This window comes from Anomaloglossus baeobatrachus, chromosome 2 (assembly GCF_048569485.1).
Source record: "Anomaloglossus baeobatrachus isolate aAnoBae1 chromosome 2, aAnoBae1.hap1, whole genome shotgun sequence".
Classification (NCBI taxonomy): domain Eukaryota; kingdom Metazoa; phylum Chordata; class Amphibia; order Anura; family Aromobatidae; genus Anomaloglossus; species Anomaloglossus baeobatrachus.
The window spans coordinates 585,215,940-585,236,157 of record NC_134354.1 but is presented as its reverse complement, the minus strand read 5'-3'; the positions used below and the strand labels follow the sequence as shown (position 1 = coordinate 585,236,157).

General features: G+C 52.6%; 1 protein-coding gene across 1 annotated transcript in view; it reads right to left on the bottom strand.

Annotated features, from left to right (window-relative positions):
- RBM26 (RNA binding motif protein 26) overlaps positions 1–20,218 on the bottom strand; it is a 252,850-nt gene that overhangs the window by 222,523 nt on the left and 10,109 nt on the right. The window lies entirely within an intron of this gene.

The following is a 20,218-nucleotide window of genomic DNA, read 5'->3' as shown; positions in this document are numbered from 1 at the left end:
CCTGACAACAGCTCGTCTGCAGGACAGAAGGACTGGTCACTAGGACCCTAAAAGGTTGGTTCATTATCCCCCCAGCTGGGCTCAGCACACTTTAGTCTAATGTGTATAGGAGCCTTAACTCAATGAAGAAGAAAAAAAAGTCAGTCTACATTTACTACATGGTAGGTGGAAACATTTAGATTTCTTCTATGCTATTGAATAGAGATAAATTAACTCCATCTTAGTGCTGACATTTTAAGATGTAACCACGTGTCATGTGACCGGAGATAATGTCTTATTCCCGGGCCAGTGAGGAGCCACTAGTCGTTGTCTAGTTCAGCAGAAGACGTCCATGTGTGGTCCTCGCTGGACTCGGCCTGTGTGGTACCCAAGCACAGCACAGAGCAATGCAAGCTGAGAAGTTTATTTATACCATCAAGACGAAAGTAATAGTTCAATTAAAAAAAGAAATGGCAATGATAAAGGTTTAGCCGAAACGCGTCTTGCCGTGCGCTCTACAGCAGTAATTTTTCATCTCTGCCTGTATATGTATTATGCTGCTATTGAAAAGATTTTTTTAATCTACATTTGAAATAAAGAAAAAGATTTTTTTATTCATCACAAATTTGGCTCGCTGGATCTATCCTTCTAATGGTTCAATTGTGGCCCCATGACGTAGGTAAAGGACGCACACCGGTGTGCAGGCAGCAAGTGACGGCAGTTTAACGGTTTAATGCCGATATGTACAAGTGCATTTATGAATAGTAGGAATATGTGGTTTCAGAGGCTTATTTTTTCTACCATAAACTCAAAAAAAAAATCTAAGATAATAGCCAAATCATCATTAAAGTGTAACCTTCATTTTCATTTCATAAATCAATAGTACACATGAAAATAAGTAACTTTATAATGTATCTTATCAGACAAATCTGCTTCTTTCTCTGCCAGAATTGATCGGTCATTATCAAAATTCTCAATTCTGAAGTAAAATCTGTCTTTAGTGAAGACTTTCCAATTACTGAGATAGAAGATGGCAGCTGTTACTGATGAGATACTATGGGGATGGGAGGTGAAGCTCTGCCTCTAGCTCCTACCTCTGCCTCTAGCTCCTCCCTCTGCCTCTAGCTCCTCCCTCCTCCCATCTACATAGAATCTCATCAGTTAGGCTATGTGCACACGTAGCGTTCTGTCCCTACAGAAATTTCTGCAGCGATTTGAACAGCACACGTGTGCTTGAAATCGCTGCAGAAAGAGTCCGTAATGAAAAAAAAAAAAAGCCAATTCCATGCGCTCTGAGTGCAGCCCCTCCCATAGACAGAGCGGGCGCTGCATGCAGAGCGCACGGAATAAGTGACATGTCACTTCTTAGAACGCGCGCTTCGGGCAGCAGCCGAAGCGCTGCGCTCTAATACGCCACGTGCGCACGTCTCCTGCATAATCTTCATAGATTATGCTGGGGACGCAGGACGCATGCAGTTACGCTGCGGTGCAGATCGCAGCGTAACTGCATGTAAATACGCAACGTGCGCACACAGCCTAACAGTTGTTATCTCCCATCTCAGTAACACGGAAAGTCCTCACTGAATACAGATTTTACCTCAGAATTGAGAATTTTGATAATGACTGAGATGAATGAATGAATGAGAAAGAAGCAAAATTAGTCTGATAAGATATTAGAGAGTTGCATATTTTCAGGTGTGCCATTGCTTTATGAAATAAAAATGTAAACGACGGTACTTTATTATATTTAATCTCCCCCCCATTTTGAAAAGGATTGGACTGCAACCAATCACAGACACCAGGACTGCCGGTGAGCGGGGGAAGCAGTGAATATGTATGAGGCTAATAAGTGTCTCCGGAAGAAGAGTAGGTGACCCGGAAGCAGTTACAGCTGGGCCGGAGACTCGGTAAGCATATCGCGCTTGCTTTATTTTTCCTTTTTTGTGTCCCGAGTCGCTGGATCATTAGGCCCAAGCCACACGGCAAGAAAAACAGTGCGAGTGGAGTGCGATAAAATATCGCATTCCACTCGGACCAATTCTAGCCTGTGTGTCAGCACACATGAGCGATTATTTTCTCAGCCCTAATCGGACTGAGAAAACAATCGCAGCATGCTGCGGGTGTAATGCGAGACTCTTTCTCTCGCACCCATTCAAGTGAATGGGGCGAGAGAAAAGAAGGGAATTTTGTTTACTTACCGTAAATTCCTTTTCTTCTAGCTCCAATTGGGAGACCCAGACAATTGGGGTGTATAGCTACTGCCTCCGGAGGCCACACAAAGCATTACACTTAAAAGTGTAAGGCCCCTCCCCTTCTGCCTATACATCCCCCGTGGGATCACGGGCTCCTCAGTTTTAGTGCCAAAGCAAGAAGGAGGAAAGCCAATAACTGGTTTAAGTACAAATTCAATCCGAAGGAACATCGGAGAACCGAAACCATTCAACATGAACAACATGTGTACCCGAAAAAACAAAAATCCCTAAGCAAACAGGGCGGGTGCTGGGTCTCCCAATTGGAGCTAGAAGAAAAGGAATTTACGGTAAGTAAACAAAATTCCCTTCTTCTTTGGCGCTCCATTGGGAGACCCAGACAATTGGGACGTCCAAAAGCAGTCCCTGGGTGGGTATAATAACCCCTCGTGATAGGACCGTAAAAACGGCCCTACCCTACAGGTGGGCAGTCGCCGCCTGAAGGACTTGTCTACCTAGGCTGGCGTCCGCCGAAGCGTAGGTATGCACTTGATAGTGTTTGGTAAAAGTGTGCAGACTCGACCAGGTAGCCGCCTGGCACACCTGCTGAGCCGTAGCCTGATGCCGTAATGCCCAGGACGCACCCACGGCTCTGGTAGAATGGGCCTTCAGCCCTGAAGGAACCGGAAGCCCAGCAGAACGGTAGGCTTCAAGAATTGGTTCCTTGATCCACCGAGCCAGGGTGGATTTGGAAGCTTGCGACCCTTTGCGCTGACCAGCGACAAGGACAAAGAGTGCATCCGAGCGGCGCAGGGACGCCGTGCGGGAAATGTAGATCCTGAGCGCTCTCACGAGATCCAACAAATGCAAATCGTTTTCACATTGATGAACTGGATGAGGGCACAAGGAAGGCAAGGAGATATCCTGATTAAGATGAAACGGGGATACCACCTTAGGGAGAAACTCCGGAATCGGGTGCAGAACCACCTTGTCCTGGTGAATCACCAGGAAGGGAGATTTGCATGACAGCGCTGCTAGCTCGGACACTCTCCGGAGAGACGTGACCGCTACTGGAAAGGCCACTTTCTGTGAAAGGCGAGAAAGGGAAACATCCCTCATAGGCTCGAAAGGCGGCTTCTGAAGAACAATTAGAACCCTGTTCAGATCCCAGGGCTCTAACGGCCGCTTGTAAGGAGGGACGATATGACAGACCCCTTGCAGGAACGTGTGTACCTGAGGAAGTCGTGCTAGGCGCTTCTGAAAAAATACAGATAGCGCTGAGACTTGCCCCTTGAGGGAGCTGAGCGACAAACCTTTTTCCAACCCGGATTGCAGGAAGGAAAGAAAAGTAGGCAATCGAAATGGCCAGGGAGAGACTCCCTGAGCAGAGCACCAAGACAAGAATATTTTCCACGTCCTGTGGTATATCTTGGCGGAGGTAGGTTTTCTGGCCTGTCTCATGGTGGCAATGACCTCTTGAGACAATCCTGAACCCGCTAGGATCCAGGACTCAATGGCCACACAGTCAGGTTCAGGGCCGCAGAATTCTGATGGAAAAACGGCCCTTGAGACAGCAAGTCTGGTCGGTCTGGAAGTGCCCACGGTTGGCCTACCGCGAGGTGCCACAGATCCGGGTACCACGACCTCCTTGGCCAGTCTGGAGCGACGAGGATGGCGCGGCGGCAGTCGGACCTGATCTTGCGCAGCACTCTGGGCAACAGAGCCAGAGGTGGAAACACATAAGGAAGCCGGAACTGCGACCAATCTTGAACTAAGGCGTCTGCCGCCAGAGCTCGGTGATCGTGAGACCGTGCCATGAAAACTGGGACCTTGTTGTTGTGCCGAGACGCCATTAGGTCGACGTCCGGCATCCCCCAGCGGCGACAGATCTCCTGAAACACGTCCGGGTGAAGAGACCATTCCCCTGCGTCCATACCCTGGCGACTGAGGAAGTCTGCTTCCCAGTTGTCCACGCCTGGGATGTGAACTGCGGATATGGTGGAAGCCGTGTCTTCCACCCACGTCAGAATCCGCCGGACTTCCTGGAAGGCTTGCCGACTGCGAGTTCCTCCTTGGAGGTTGATGCATGCCACCGCTGTGGAGTTGTCCGACTGAATACGGATCTGCTTGCCTTCCAGCCACTGCTGGAAGGCTTGTAGGGCAAGATACACTGCTCTGATTCTCCAGAACGTTGATCTGAAGGGCGGACTCTTGCTGAGTCCACGTACCTTGAGCCCTGTGATGGAGAAAGACTGCTCCCCACCCTGACAGACTCGCATCTGTCGTCACCACCGCCCAGGATGGGGGTAGGAAGGATTTCCCTTTCGACAATGAGGTGGGAAGCAGCCACCATCGAAGAGAATCCTTGGCCGCCTGAGAGAGAGAGACGTTTCTGTCGAGGGACTTCGACCTTCCGTCCCATTGGCGAAGAATGTCCCATTGTAGTGAACGCAGATGAAACTGCGCGAAAGGGACTGCCTCTATTGCTGCCACCATCTTCCCTAGGAAGTGCATGAGGCGTCTCAAGGGGTGTGACTGGCCTTGAAGGAGAGATTGCACCCCTGTCTGTAGTGAACGCTGTTTGACAAGCGGAAGCTTCACTATCGCTGAGAGAGTATGAAACTCCATGCCAAGATATGTTATCGACTGGGTCGGGGTTAGATTTGACTTGGAAAAGTTGATGATCCACCCGAAACCCTGGAGGGTCTCCAGCGCCACGTTCAGGCTGTGTTGGCATGCCTCTTGAGAAGGCGCCTTGACCAGCAGATCGTCTAAGTAAGGGATCACGGAGTGTCCCTGAGAGTGCAGGACTGCAACTACAGCTGCCATGACTTTGGTGAAGACCCGTGGGGCTGTCGCCAGACCAAAAGGCAGGGCTACGAACTGAAGGTGTTCGTCTCCTATAACGAAGCGTAGAAAACGCTGATGCTCTGGAGCAATCGGTACGTGGAGATAAGCATCCTTGATGTCTATTGATGCTAGGAACTCTCCTTGAGACATTGCGGCGATGACGGATCGGAGGGATTCCATCCGGAACCGTCTGGTTCTCACGTGGTTGTTGAGAAGTTTTAGGTCCAGAACGGGACGGAAAGACCCGTCCTTTTTTGGTACCACAAACAAATTGGAGTAAAAACCGTGACCTTGCTCTTGAAGAGGAACAGGGATCACCACTCCTTCCGCCTTTAGAGTGCACACCGCCTGCAGAAGAGCATCGGCTCGGTCGGGAGGCGGAGACGTTCTGAAGAATCGAGTTGGAGGACGAGAACTGAACTCTATCCTGTACCCGTGAGACAGAATGTCTCGCACCCAACGGTCTTGGACCTGTGGCAGCCAAATGTCGCCAAAGCGGGAGAGCCTGCCACCGACCGAGGATGCGGAGGGAGGAGGCCGGAAGTCATGAGGAAGCCGCCTTGGTAGCGGGTCTTCCGGCTGTCTTTTTTGGGCGTGACTGAGCCCGCCAAGAATCTGAACTCCTCTGATCCTTTTGAGTCCTTTTGGACGAGGAGAATTGGGACCTGCCCGAGCCTCGAAAGGACCGAAACCCCGACTGTCCCCTCCTCTGTTGGGGTTTGTTTTGTCTGGGCTGAGGTAAGGATGAATCCTTACCCTTGGACTGTTTAATGATTTCATCCAAACGCTCACCAAACAGCCGGTCACCAGAAAATGGCAAACTGGTTAAACATTTTTTGGAAGCAGAATCTGCTTTCCATTCCCTTAACCACAAGGCTCTGCGTAAAACCACGGAGTTGGCGGTTGCCACTGCCGTACGGCTCGTAGAGTCCAGAACCGCATTAATCGCGTAAGACGCAAATGCAGACATTTGAGAGGTTAAGGATGCCACCTGCGGCACAGATGTACGTGTGACCGTGTCAATCTGTGTAAGACCAGCTGAAATAGCTTGGAGTGCCCATACGGCTGCGAATGCTGGAGCAAACGACGCGCCGATAGCTTCATAGATGGATTTCAACCAGAGCTCCATCTGTCTGTCAGTGGCATCTTTAAGTGCAGCCCCATCCTCCACTGCAACTATGGATCTAGCCGCAAGCCTGGAGATAGGGGGATCCACCTTGGGACACTGGGTCCAGCTCTTGACCACGTCAGGAGGAAAGGGATAACGTGTATCCTTAAGCCGTTTGGAGAAACGCTTATCTGGATAAGCGTGGTGTTTCTGGACTGACTCTCTAAAGTCAGAGTGGTCCAGAAAAGTACTTAATTTACGCTTGGGATACCTGAAATGGAATTTCTCCTGCTGTGAAGCTGACTCCTCCACTGGAGGAGCTGGGGGAGAAATATCCAACATTTTATTGATGGACGCGATAAGATCGTTCACTATGGCGTCACCATCAGGAGTATCCAGATTGAGAGCGGTCTCAGGATCAGAATCCTGATCAGCTACCTCCGCCTCATCACAAAGAGAATCCTCCTGCTGGGACCCTGACCAGTGCGATGAAGTAGAGGGCCGCTCATAGCGAGCTCGCTTAGGCTGTCTGGGACTGTCGTCCGTGTCAGAGCCTTCACCCTGGGATGCATGGGACCCCCCGGAGCCCGGAGCTGTTCCAACTGAGGGGGACCAGGGAGCAATGATTCAACAGTGCCCCTGGTCTGAGTTACTGGTCTAGACTGCAACGTTTCTAGAATCTGAGACATAGTCACAGATAATCTATCCGCAAAAATTGCAAACTCTGTCCCCGTCACCTGGACAGAATTCACAGGTGGATCTCTCTGGGACACCTCCAGCAGAGGCCCCGGCCGAGCAGGGGGCACAGGGGCCGAGCACTGCACACAATGGGGGTCAGTGGAACCTGCCGGTAGAACAGCCTCACAAGCGGTGCAAGCAGCATAGAAAGCCTGTGCCTTGGCACCCCTGTTTTTTGCGGACGACATGCTGTATTCTCCACAGAGCAATCTAGGAGGGTATATAGCCAAGAATCACCAGCGACCGTTTAGTGCAATGTATAGCATGCAAGCATAAAAATACAATTGAACACTTCGTCACTAAGTGGGGTCAGCACCAGAGGTGCCGCTTACCGCTCGCTAAAAGCGGGTGTGTAGTCGCCAGAATCCCGTGCCTGGGTCTCCCAGAACTTGTCTCCCCTCTCCAGCTCAGCCTGCACACAGGAATGGCTGCCGGCGTTCTGTGAAGAGGGGCGGACCGTGGGCGTGCCTCAGACAAAGTGCGGGAAACTGGCTTCCCACTGTGCTCAATGTGAGGGCTGGAGTATGTAAAGCAGATTCCAGCCCTCGGCGCTGACGTTCTGTACAGCGTCCCGCCCTTCCCCTGACTGGCAGGCCTGGGGGCGGGAACGAAACGGAACTAGGCCAAAAAAGCCGGGGACTCTAGTAATAAGCGCGGCCGACAAATATGCACGGCCAGCGCGGAAGTCCCCGGCGCACCACAAGTCCCAGCCGCGCCGCAGTAAAAACTGCCAGCAGGGGCCGGCGCGGCAGTTCCCAGCACACTAACTCCCTCAGCAAGCTGTGGAAGTGTGGCACAAGCGCGCAGCGCTGTTGTCCCCGGCGCACTAACACACCCAGCAATGCTGCAGTGTGCGCGCGGTCTGTACGGGGACACAGAGTACCTTGGCGTAGCAGGGCCCTGTCCCTGACGATACTCCGCTCCATATCCAGCAGATTCCCCAGGGGCTGTGGACGGAGCACGGTCTCTGTGCCTGGAGACCGGTAAATCCCACTTCACCCAGAGCCCTAAGGGGGATGGGGAAGGAAGCAGCATGTGGGCTCCAGCCTCTGTACCCGCAATGGGTACCTCAACCTTAACAAACACCGCCGACAAAAGTGGGGTGAGAAGGGAGCATGCTGGGGACCCTAGTATGGGTCCTCTTTTTTTCCATCCGACATAGTCAGCAGCTGCTGCTGACTAAACAGTGGAGCTATGCGTGGATGTCTGACCTCCTTCGCACAAAGCTTGAAAACTGAGGAGCCCGTGATCCCACGGGGGGTGTATAGGCAGAAGGGGAGGGGCCTTACACTTTTAAGTGTAATGCTTTGTGTGGCCTCCGGAGCAGGGCTGTGGAGTCGGTAAGCCAAACCTCCGACTCCGACTCCGACTCCGACTCCGACTCCGACTCCGACTCCGACTCCGACTCCGACTCCGACATATATTGCTTATAGTTAGGTGAAAAATTTATTGTAGTACATGAATATGTGTATGTGAACATCAGACATTTAATAATTTTTATGATACAATAATCAAGATATTTGGATAGAACATAAAATATATTTATTGGAATACAACTTTAGAACACAAAAAACTGTAATAAATTGTAAATATGTAATACACTATGTAATATACAGTAGATTACATATATATCTTGTGTGTGTGTATATACACTGTATATATATATATATATATATATTATATATATTACATATTTACAATTTATTAGTTTTTTTGTGTTCTAAAGTTGTATTCCAATAAATATTTTATGTTCTATCCAAATATCTTGATTATTGTATCATAAAAACAATTAAATGTCTGATGTTCACATTGTACTACAATAAATTTTTCACTTAAATATAAGCATTATACTAAATGTTGTTATTTAGTAAAATATTCAGCACATTCTGCATTGCACTCCTGTCCCCAATTTATTATATATTTTAGGAGTCGGAGTCAGTGCATTTTATACCGACTCCGACTCCGACTCCACCAAAATGAGCTCCGACTCCGACTCCGACTCCACGACTCCGACTCCGACTCCACAGCCCTGCTCCGGAGGCAGTAGCTATACACCCCAATTGTCTGGGTCTCCCAATGGAGCGCCAAAGAAAGAGAATTTTGTTACTTACCGTAAATTCTTTTTCTTATAGTTCCGACATGGGAGACCCAGACCATGGGTGTATAGCTTCTGCCTCCGGAGGACACACAAAGTACTACACTAAAAAAGTGTAGCTCCTCCCTCCGAGCATATACACCCCCTGGATGACAAATCTAACCAGTTTAGTGCAAAAGCTGAAGGAGGACATCCACCCATAAGTAGAGATAGAGTAAAACCCGGAATAACCGGAACCTCTGTCTACAACAACAGCCGGTGAAAACACACGGAACAAGAACTGCCAACAGGCAACAGGGAGGGTGCTGGGTCTCCCATGTCGGAACTATAAGAAAAAGAATTTACGGTAAGTAACAAAGAAGGGAATTTTGTTACTTACCGTAAATTCCTTTTCTTCTAGCTCCTATTGGGAGACCCAGACGATTGGGTGTATAGCACTGCCTCCGGAGGCCACACAAAGCAATTACACTAAAAAGTGTAAGGCCCCTCCCCTTCTGGCTATACACCCCCAGTGGGATCACTGGCTCACCAGTTTTAGTGCAAAAGCAAGAAGGAGGAAAGCCAATAACTGGTTTAAACAAATTCACTCCGAAGTAACGTCGGAGAACTGAAAACCATTCAACATGAACAACATGTGTACCCGAAAAACAACCAAAAATCCCGAAGGACAACAGGGCGGGTGCTGGGTCTCCCAATAGGAGCTAGAAGAAAAGGAATTTACGGTAAGTAACAAAATTCCCTTCTTCTTCGGCGCTCCATTGGGAGACCCAGACGATTGGGACGTCCAAAAGCTGTCCCTGGGTGGGTAAAGAAATACCTCATGTTAGAGCTGCAAAGACAGCCCTCCCCTACGGGGAGGCAACTGCCGCCTGCAGGACTCTTCTACCTAGGCTGGCGTCCGCCGAAGCATAGGTATGCACCTGATAATGTTTGGTGAAAGTGTGCAGACTCGACCAGGTAGCTGCCTGGCACACCTGTTGAGCCGTAGCCTGGTGTCGTAATGCCCAGGACGCACCCACGGCTCTGGTAGAATGGGCCTTAAGCCCTGATGGAACCGGAAGCCCAGCAGAACGGTAGGCTTCAAGAATTGGTTCTTTGATCCATCGAGCCAGGGTGGCCTTGGAAGCCTGCGACCCTTTGCGCTTACCAGCGACAAGGACAAAGAGTGCATCCGAACGGCGCAGGGGCGCCGTGCGGGAAATGTAGATTCTGAGTGCTCTCACCAGATCTAACAAATGTAAATCCTTCTCATAGCGATGAACTGCATGAGGACAAAAAGAAGGCAAAGAGATATCCTGATTAAGATGAAAAGAGGATACCACCTTCGGGAGAAACTCCTGAATGGGTCGCAGCACTACCTTGTCCTGGTGGAAGACCAGGAAGGGAGCCTTGGATGACAGCGCTGCTAGCTCAGACACTCTCCGAAGAGATGTGATCGCTACCAAAAAAGCCACTTTCTGTGATAGTCTAGAAAGTGAAACCTCCCTCAGAGGCTCGAAGGGCGGCTTCTGGAGGGCAACCAGTACCCTGTTCAGATCCCATGGATCTAACGGCCGCTTGTACGGGGGTACGATATGACAAACCCCCTGCAGGAACGTGCGTACCTTAGAAAGTCGTGCTAGACGCTTCTGAAAAAAGACGGATAGCGCCGAGACTTGCCCTTTAAGGGAGCCGAGCGACAAACCTTTTTCTAACCCAGATTGCAGGAAAGAAAGAAATGTAGGCAACGCAAATGGCCAGGGAGACACTCCCTGAGCAGAGCACCAGGATAAGAATATCCTCCACGTCCTGTGGTAGATCTTAGCGGACGTGGGCTTCCTAGCCTGTCTCATGGTGGCAACGACCCCTTGGGATAATCCTGAAGACGCTAGGATCCAGGACTCAATGGCCACACAGTCAGGTTCAGGGCCGCAGAATTCCGATGGAAAAACGGCCCTTGGGACAGCAAGTCTGGTCGGTCTGGTAGTGCCCACGGTTGGCCGACCGTGAGATGCCACAGATCCGGATACCACGCCCTCCTTGGCCAGTCTGGGGCGACGAGTATGACGCGGCTGCAGTCGGATCTGATCTTGCGTAGCACCCTGGGCAAGAGTGCCAGAGGTGGAAACACATAAGGGAGCCGGAACTGCGACCAATCTTGCACTAAGGCGTCTGCCGCCAGAGCTCTGTGATCGCGAGACCGTGCCATGAAGGTTGGGACCTTGTTGTTGTGCCGGGACGCCATTAAGTCGACGTCCGGCCTTCCCCAGCGGCGACAGATTTCCTGAAACACGTCCGGGTGAAGGGACCATTCCCCTGCGTCCATGCCCTGGCGACTGAGGAAGTCTGCTTCCCAGTTTTCTACGCCGGGGATGTGAACTGCGGATATGGTGGAGGCCGTGGCTTCCACCCACATCAGAATCCGCCGGACTTCCTGGAAGGCTTGCCGACTGCGTGTCCCCCCTTGGTGGTTGATGTATGCCACCGCTGTGGAGTTGTCCGACTGAATTCGGATCTGCCTTCCTTCCAGCCACTGCTGGAAGGCTAGTAGGGCGAGATACACTGCTCTGATTTCCAGAACATTGATCTGAAGGGTGGACTCCTGCTGGGTCCACGTACCCTGAGCCCTGTGGTGGAGAAAAACTGCTCCCCACCCTGACAGACTCGCGTCTGTCGTGACCACCGCCCAGGACGGTGGTAGGAAGGATCTTCCCTGTGATAATGAGGTGGGAAGAAGCCACCACTGCAGAGAGTCCTTGGCCGTCTGGGAAAGGGAGACTTTCCTGTCCAGGGATGTTGACTTCCCGTCCCATTGGCGGAGAATGTCCCATTGAAGTGGGCGCAGATGAAACTGCGCAAACGGAACCGCCTCCATTGCCGCCACCATCTTCCCGAGGAAGTGCATGAGGCGTCTTAAGGAGTGCGACTGACTTTGAAGGAGAGCCTGCACCCCAGTCTGTAGTGACCGCTGCTTGTCCAGCGGAAGTTTCACTATCGCTGAGAGAGTATGAAACTCCATGCCAAGATACGTCAGTGATTGGGTCGGTAACAGATTTGACTTTGAGAAGTTGATGATCCACCCGAACGTCTGGAGAGTCTCCAGTGCAACGTTCAGGCTGAGTTGGCATGCCTCCTGAGAGGGTGCCTTGACAAGTAGATCGTCTAAGTAAGGGATCACAGAGTGTCCCTGAGAGTGCAAGACTGCTACCACTGCCGCCATGACCTTGGTGAACACCCGTGGGGCTGTCGCCAGACCAAATGGCAGAGCTACGAACTGAAGATGGTCGTCTCCTATCACGAAGCGTAGAAAGCGTTGGTGCTCTGTAGCAATCGGCACGTGGAGATAAGCATCCTTGATGTCTATTGATGCTAGGAAATCTCCTTGAGACATTGAGGCAAAGACTGAGCGGAGGGATTCCATCCGGAACCGCCTGGCGTTCACATGCTTGTTGAGCAGTTTTAGGTCCAGAACAGGACGGAATGAGCCGTCCTTTTTTGGCACCACGAAGAGATTGGAGTAAAAACCTTGTCCTTGTTCCCGAAGAGGAACAGGGACCACCACTCCTTCTGCTCTTAGAGAATGCACCGCCTGCAGAAGGGCATCTGCTCGGTCGGGATGTGGGGAAGTTCTGAAGAACCGAGGCGGAGGACGAGAACTGAACTCTATCCTGTACCCGTGAGACAAAATGTCTGTTACCCACCGGTCTTTGACCTGTGGCAGCCAAATGTCGCAAAAGCGGGAGAGCCTGCCACCGACCGAGGATGCGGAGGGAGGCGGCCGAAAGTCATGAGGCAGCCGCCTTGGAAGCGGTACCTCCGGTTGCTTTCTTGGGGCGTGAGTGAGTCCGCCAGGAATCAGAGCTCCTTTGCTCTTTCTGAGTCCCTTTGGACGAGGAGAATTGGGGCTTGCCCGAGCCTCGAAAGGACCGAAACTTTGACTGCCACTTCCTCTGTTGAGGTTTGCTTGATCTGGGCTGGGGTAAGGAAGAGTCCTTACCTTTGGACTGTTTAATGATTTCCGCCAATTGCTCACCAAACAGTCTGTCTCCAGATAATGGCAAGCTGGTTAAACATTTTTTAGAAGCAGAATCTGCTTTCCATTCTTTTAACCACAAGGCTCTGCGCAAAACTACAGAGTTGGCGGATGCCATTGAGGTACGGCTCGTAGAGTCTAGTACCGCATTGATAGCGTAGGTCGCAAACGCAGTCATTTGCGTAGTTAAGGACGCCACTTGCGGCACTGCTGGACTTAAGAAAGAGTCCACCTGTGCCAGACCAGCTGAAATAGCTTGGAGCGCCCACACGGCCGCGAATGCTGGAGCAAACGACGCGCCAATAGCTTCATAGACAGATTTCAACCAAAGGTCCATCTGTCTGTCATTGGCATCTTTAAGTGAAGCCCCATCCTCCACTGCAACTATGGATCTAGCTGCAAGCCTGGATATTGGAGGGTCCACTTTTGGACACTGGGTCCAGCGTTTGACCACGTCAGGGGGAAAGGGATAACGTGTATCCTTCAGACGTTTGGAAAAACGCTTGTCCGGATAAGCATGGTGTTTCTGGATTGATTCCCTGAAGTCAGAGTGGTCCAGAAAAGTACTCAATTTTCGCTTGGGATACAGGAAATGGAATTTCTCCTGCTGGGCAGCTGCCTCCTCTGCTGAAGGGGCTGGTGGAGAAATATCCAACAGCCTATTGATGGCCGCTATAAGGTCATTTACCATGGCGTCACCATCTGGCGTATCCAAATTGAGTGCGGTGTCAGGACCAGACTCCTGATCACCCACCTCTGTCTCATCATATAGAGACCCTTCTCGCTGAGACCCTGACCCGCGTGATGACGTGGAGGGTCTCTCCCAGCGAGCTCGCTTAGGCGGCCTGGGACTGTCATCAGAGTCAGAGCCCTCAGCCTGTGATGCCTGGGACCCCCTTGAAGTACGGATTAGTTCCAACTGAGGGGGACCTGGGAACATAGCCACAGCAGTGTCCATGGTCTGAGCAACTGGCCTGGACTGCAAGGTCTCCAGGATTTTTGTCATAGTCACAGACATTTTATCAGCAAAGACTGCAAATTCTGTCCCCGTCACCGGGGCAGGGTTCACAGGCGTCTCTGCCTGGGCTACCACCACCATAGGCTCTGGCTGACGAAGTGCCACTGGGACTGAACATTGCACACAATGAGAGTCGTTGGAGCCTGCTGGTAGATTAGCCCCACATGCTGTACAAGCAGTGTATACAGCCCGTGCCTTGGCACCCTTGCGTTTTGTGGATGACATGTTGCTGTCTCCTCAGAGCAATATAGGGGAATACAGCCAAGAAGCGACCGTACAGTGCAGTATATATATATATATATATATATATATATATCTGGTACAGGAAAAAGTACACCAATACACACTGTGGCACTAGTGGGGCCAGCACTAATGTGCTGCTTACCGCCCGCTAAACGCGGGTGTGTGGTCGCCAGAAATCCCTAGTCTGGGTCTCCCAGAGCCTGTGTCCGTCCTCCAGCCAGACTGCATGCAGGAATGGCTGCCGGCGTCCTGTGGAGGGGGGGGCGGGCCCTGGGCGTGCTAAGACCAAAAGCGGGAAACCTGCGTCCCACTGTGCCTAGTGAGAGGGCTGGAGCATGTAAATAAGGCTCCAGCCCTCGGCGCTGACGATTGCACAGCGTCTGTCCCATTCCCTGATTGACAGGGAGGGGGCGGGAACGAAGCGGAGCTAGGCCGCAAAAGCCGGGGACTAAATTTATAAGCGCCGCCGCCGTAAAAGCGCGGTCGGCGCTAAGTCCCCGGCGCACTACAAGTCCCAGCCGCGCCGCCGCTCCGAGAGTGGCCGGCGCGGTAGTTCCCAGCACATGAATCCACACAGCTAAGCTGCTGTGACTCAAACCCCAGCGTGGAGCGCTACTGTCCCCGGCGCACTAACACACCCAGCAAGTCTGGCGTGTGCGTGCCTGTCTGTACGGGGACACAGAGTACCTGAAAGTTGCAGGGCCTTGTCCCTGAACGGTACCCCGGCTCCTTATCCAGCAGGTTCAATGGGTCTGTGGACGGAGCCCGGCCTCAGGGCTTGGAGGCCGGTAAGATCCCACTTCCCCAGAGCCCCTCAGGGGGATGGGGAAGGAAAACAGCATGTGGGCTCCCGCCTCCGTACCTGCAATGGGTACCTCAACCTTACAAACCGCAAGTGGGGTAAGAAGGGAGCATGCTGGGGGCCCTAGTATGGGCCCTCTTTTCTTCCATCCGATATAGTCAGCAGCTACTGCTGACTAAACAGTGGAGCTATGCGTGGATGTCTGACCTCCTTCGCACAAAGCAGAAAACTGGTGAGCCAGTGATCCCACTGGGGGTGTATAGCCAGAAGGGGAGGGGCCTTACACTTTTTAGTGTAATTGCTTTGTGTGGCCTCCGGAGGCAGTGCTATACACCCAATCGTCTGGGTCTCCCAATGGAGCGCCGAAGAAATTCTCTTTTTCTTCATCGTTCCTTATGGGAGACCCAGACCATGGGACGTCTCAAAGCAGTCCATGGGTGGGAAATAAACAGAACTGAGAAGTAGGCAAAACCTAACTTCACAAATGGGCGACAGCCGCCTGAAGGATGCGTCTGCCCAAGCTCGCGTCTGCCGAAGCATGAGCATGCACTTGGTAGTGCTTCGAAAAGGTGTGCAGACTAGACCAAGTGGCAGCCTGACAAACCTGCTGAGCCGTAGCCTGGTGCCTGAAAGCCCAGGAGGCACCGACAGCTCTGGTCGAGTGCGCCTTAATCCCTGGCGGTGGGGGCACCTGAGAACATTGGTAGGCATCGGATATGGCCGACCTGATCCAACGAGCTAGGGTCGGTTTAGAAGCAGAGAGACCCTTGCGCTGACCTGTGGTGAGCACAAAAAGAGAGGTGCACCGCCTAAGAGCGGCGGTGCGTGACACATAGATTCGGAGCGCCCGCACCAAATCCAAAGTATGCAACGCTTTCTCAAAGCGATGCACAGGGGCCGGACAAAGGGAAGGCAATGAAATGTCCTGGTTAAGGTGGAAAGGAGACACCACCTTAGGGAGAAAGTCTGGAGTCGGCCGAAGAACCACCTTGTCTTGGTGAAAAACCAAAAAAGGTGACTCCGAAGAGAGCGCAGCCAAATCAGAGACTCTCCTGAGAGAAGTTATGGCCACTAGAAAGACCACTTTCTGTGAAAGTCGAAACAAAGGAACCTCCCTAAGAGGCTCAAAGGGGGGTTTCTGTAGGGCCGTGAGGACCAGATTAAGGTCCCAGGGATCCAAAGGCCGCCGGTAAGGAGGAATGATGTGAGATGCGCCCTGCATGAAGGTGCGCACCTGGGCCAGTTGGGCGATACGCCGCTGGAACAATACCGACAGAGCCGAGACCTGTCCCTTGAGGGAATTGAGGGATAGACCTAGCTGCAGACCGGACTGTAGAAAGGACAGGATGGTCGGCAAAGAAAACGGCCAAGGAGCATGGCCGGAAGAGCGACACCAGGACAGTAAAATCCTCCAAGTCCTGTGGTAAATCCTGGCCGAGGAAGACTTCCGAGCCTGAGTCATAGTGGAGATGACCTCGGAAGGAATGCCTGAAGCCGTCAGGATCCAGGACTCAAGAGCCACGCCGTCAATCTGAGAGCCGCAGAATTCTGGCGGAAAAACGGACCTTGAGAGAGAAGGTCTGGGCGGTCCGGGAGATGCCACGGCATTTCTACGGACAGACGGAGCAGGTCCGGGTACCAAGCTCGCCTGGGCCAGTCTGGAGCAATGATTATAACCCGACGGCCCTCCATCCTGATCTTGCGCAGGACTCTGGGCAAGAGAGCTAGAGGGGGAAACACGTAGGCCAGACGGAACTGGGACCAATCTTGAACCAGCGTGTCCGCTGCCAAGGCCTGAGGATCGTGGGAGCGAGCCACGTAAACCGGGACCCTGTTGTTGTGCCGGGATGCCATTAGATCCACTTCCGGAGTGCCCCACTTGCGGCAGATTGACCGGAACACTGCCGGATGCAGGGACCACTCGCCGCTGTCCACGGTTTGACGACTGAGATAATCTGCCTCCCAGTTTTCTACGCCTGGGATGTGGACTGCGGATATGGTGGACTTGAAGTCCTCCGTCCACTGAAGGATGCGTTGAACCTCCAACATCGCCAGGCGGCTGCGAGTCCCGCCCTGGTGATTGATGTAGGCAACTGCTGTCGCGTTGTCCGACTGGACTCGAATGTGCTTGCCCGCCAACAGATGGTGAAAGGCTACGAGAGCTAGAAGTACAGCCCTGATTTCCAGCACATTGATCGAGAGGGCTGATTCGGACGGAGTCCAAGTGCCCTGTGCTCGGTGGTGGAGAAATATTGCTCCCCAGCCGGAGAGACTGGCGTCCGTGGTGAGGATCACCCAGGACGGAGTCAGGAAGGAGCGTCCCTGAGACAGAGAGAGGGGCCGAAGCCACCACTGAAGAGAGCTCCTGGCCTGTGGCGACAGAGCTACTAGCCTGTGCAAGGAAGAGGTCCGCTTGTCCCAAAAGCGGAGAATGTCCAGCTGCAGAGCACGCAGGTGGAACTGGGCAAAGGGAACCGCTTCCATTGACGCCACCATCTGCCCCAGCACCTGCATGAGGCGCCTGATGGAATGACGGCGGGGCTTCAACAGAGAACGCACCGCCAGATGAAGGGACTGCTGTTTGACTAAGGGCAGCTTCACAAGTGCCGGCAGAGTCTCGAATTGCATCCCTAGGTACGAAAGTTCCTGGGTCGGGGTCAGAGTGGACTTGGGCAGATTGACAAGCCACCCGAATTGAACAAGCGTGGCGAAAGTGAGCGAGACACTCCGCTGACAGTCTGCACAGGATGAGGCCTTGACTAGAAGGTCGTCCAGGTAGGGGATTACTGCCAACCCCTGGAGATGCAGAACCGCAACCACTGCTGCCATGACCTTGGTGAACACACGAGGGGCCGTGGCTAACCCGAAGGGGAGAGCCACGAATTGGAAATGTTCCTCTCCGATTGCAAAGCGTAGCCAACGCTGGTGTGAAACTGCAATTGGCACATGCAGATAAGCATCTCTGATGTCGATGGATGCTAGAAAATCTCCTTGGGTCATTGAGGCAATGACCGATCGCAGAGATTCCATGCGAAAGTGCCGCACCTGAACATGCTTGTTGAGAAGCTTGAGATCCAGGATGGGCCGGAAGGAACCGTCCTTCTTGGGGACTAGGAAGAGGTTTGAGTAGAAACCTCTGAACCGTTCCCGGGCGGGAACCGGAACAATTACTCCGTTGGCCTGCAAGGATGCCACGGCCTGTGAGAAGTCGGCGGCTTTGGAGCAGGGGGGAGTGGACATAAAAAATCTGTTTGGCGGGCTGGAAGAAAATTCTATCCTGTAGCCGTGGGAGATGATATCCCGCACCCACTGATCGGAGACGTGCTGAAACCACACGTCGCCAAAGTGGGAGAGCCTGCCACCGACCAAGGACATTGCTGGCGCAGCCAGATAGTCAAGAGGAGGCTGCCTTAGTGGCAGCGGCTCCTCCGTTCTTCTGAGGACGCGGCTTCGCGCGCCAGCTGGGTTTTCGATCCTTGGCTGAGTTGGTGGACGAAGCTGAGGGCTTAGAGGATGACCAGTTAGAGGAACGAAAGGAACGAAACCTCGACTGGTTCCTGCCCTGGACAGGTTTCCTGGTTTTAGTTTGTGGCAAGGAAGTACTCTTCCCGCCAGTAGCTTCCTTAATAATTTCATCCAGTTGTTCACCGAACAGCCGGGACCCAGCAAAGGGAAGCCCAGCAAGATACTTCTTGGAAGAAGCGTCTGCTTTCCACTCTCGAAGCCACAAGATCCTGTGGATCGCGAGGGAATTAGCGGAAGCCACCGCCGTGCGGTGAGAAGCCTCCAGAATGGCAGACATGGCATAGGATGAAAAAGCCGAAGCCTGGGAAGTTAAGGCAACCATCTCGGGTATAGAGTCCTTGGCGAGGGAATGCATCTCCGCCAGAGAAGCAGAGACTGCCTTAAGAGCCCACACTGCTGCAAAGGACGGGGAGAACGAGGCTCCTGCCGCCTCATATACAGATTTGGCCAGAAGGTCAACCTGGCGGTCAGTGGGATCCTTAAGAGAGGTGCCATCGGCCACAGATAAGACTGTCCGGGCCGAGATTCTAGACACCGGAGGGTCTACCTTTGGTGAGTGAGCCCACTCCTTGACCACTTCTGGTGGAAAGGGAAAACGGTCATCAGAACTACGCTTTGGGAAGCGTTTGTCAGGACAGGCCCTGGGCTTGGTAACAGTGGTCTGAAAACTGGAGTGGTTAAAAAACATACTCCTTGCTCTCTTAGGTGAAGTAAACTGGTGTTTTTCTACCAGAGAGGCTTGTTCCTCTGACGCTGGTGGGTTGAGGTTCAAAACGGAGTTAATGGATGCAATCAAGTCACTAACATCCGCATCACCCTCAGATAAATCAATGGGGTACATAGAGGTAGCGTCTGAGCCCACAGTAAAAGTATCCTCCTCGCCCTGCAGTTCAGCTTGTGAATCAGAGCCGTGGGACGAGGAAGGAGAAGAGTCCCTGCATCTCCGTTTAGGAGGACGGGGTCCTAAAACATGCTCTGTTAGCTCTGCAGAGCGAGTCGGAGCGGCAGAGGCACCCTGAGAAGGGGGCTGATGCATGGTCAGCAGAGTCCGGGACAGCTGTCCCATGGAGTCGGCAAAAGACTGGGAGATAGCTCTGGAAAAAGATGCTACCCAAGCCGGGGGTTCAGCCACCGGGGCCGGAGCAGCCGGAGGGACCCCTGAGGAGGCTCCAGGCTGAGGCACCACCATGTTAGAGCAGGCATCACAATGTGGATAAGTGCTCGGTTCAGGCAGTATGAGCTTACATGCAGTGCATATAGCATATAGCTTAGCAGACTTGCTCCTAGTGACAGACATGCTGCTGAGGTGGAGGCTCTGCAGTAAAGAATATACTCCTATAGAATGACCCCCTGAGAGTGTATAATAAAGCCCACAACCAGAGGTTGTGGCTTACCAGACCGGTTTTTGCCACTTTCTGTGTGCCCTCCGGATTCCACAGCTCGGACCCCCAGTGGATGCAGCAGCTGCAGCAGCCAGCGCCGATCAGTGTGAAAACGCTGATAAAATGGCGCTGGAGTGAGGAGGGGGGGCGGGGATTAGCCCAAGAGCGGGAACCGGAGGGCCAAGGAGAGATACAGGGGAGGGAAACATCTCCTCAGAGAGGAGTGTCCTCCCCTCTGCTGAACGGCCGGTGGGCGGCGCCGCACTGTTCCCCTGCA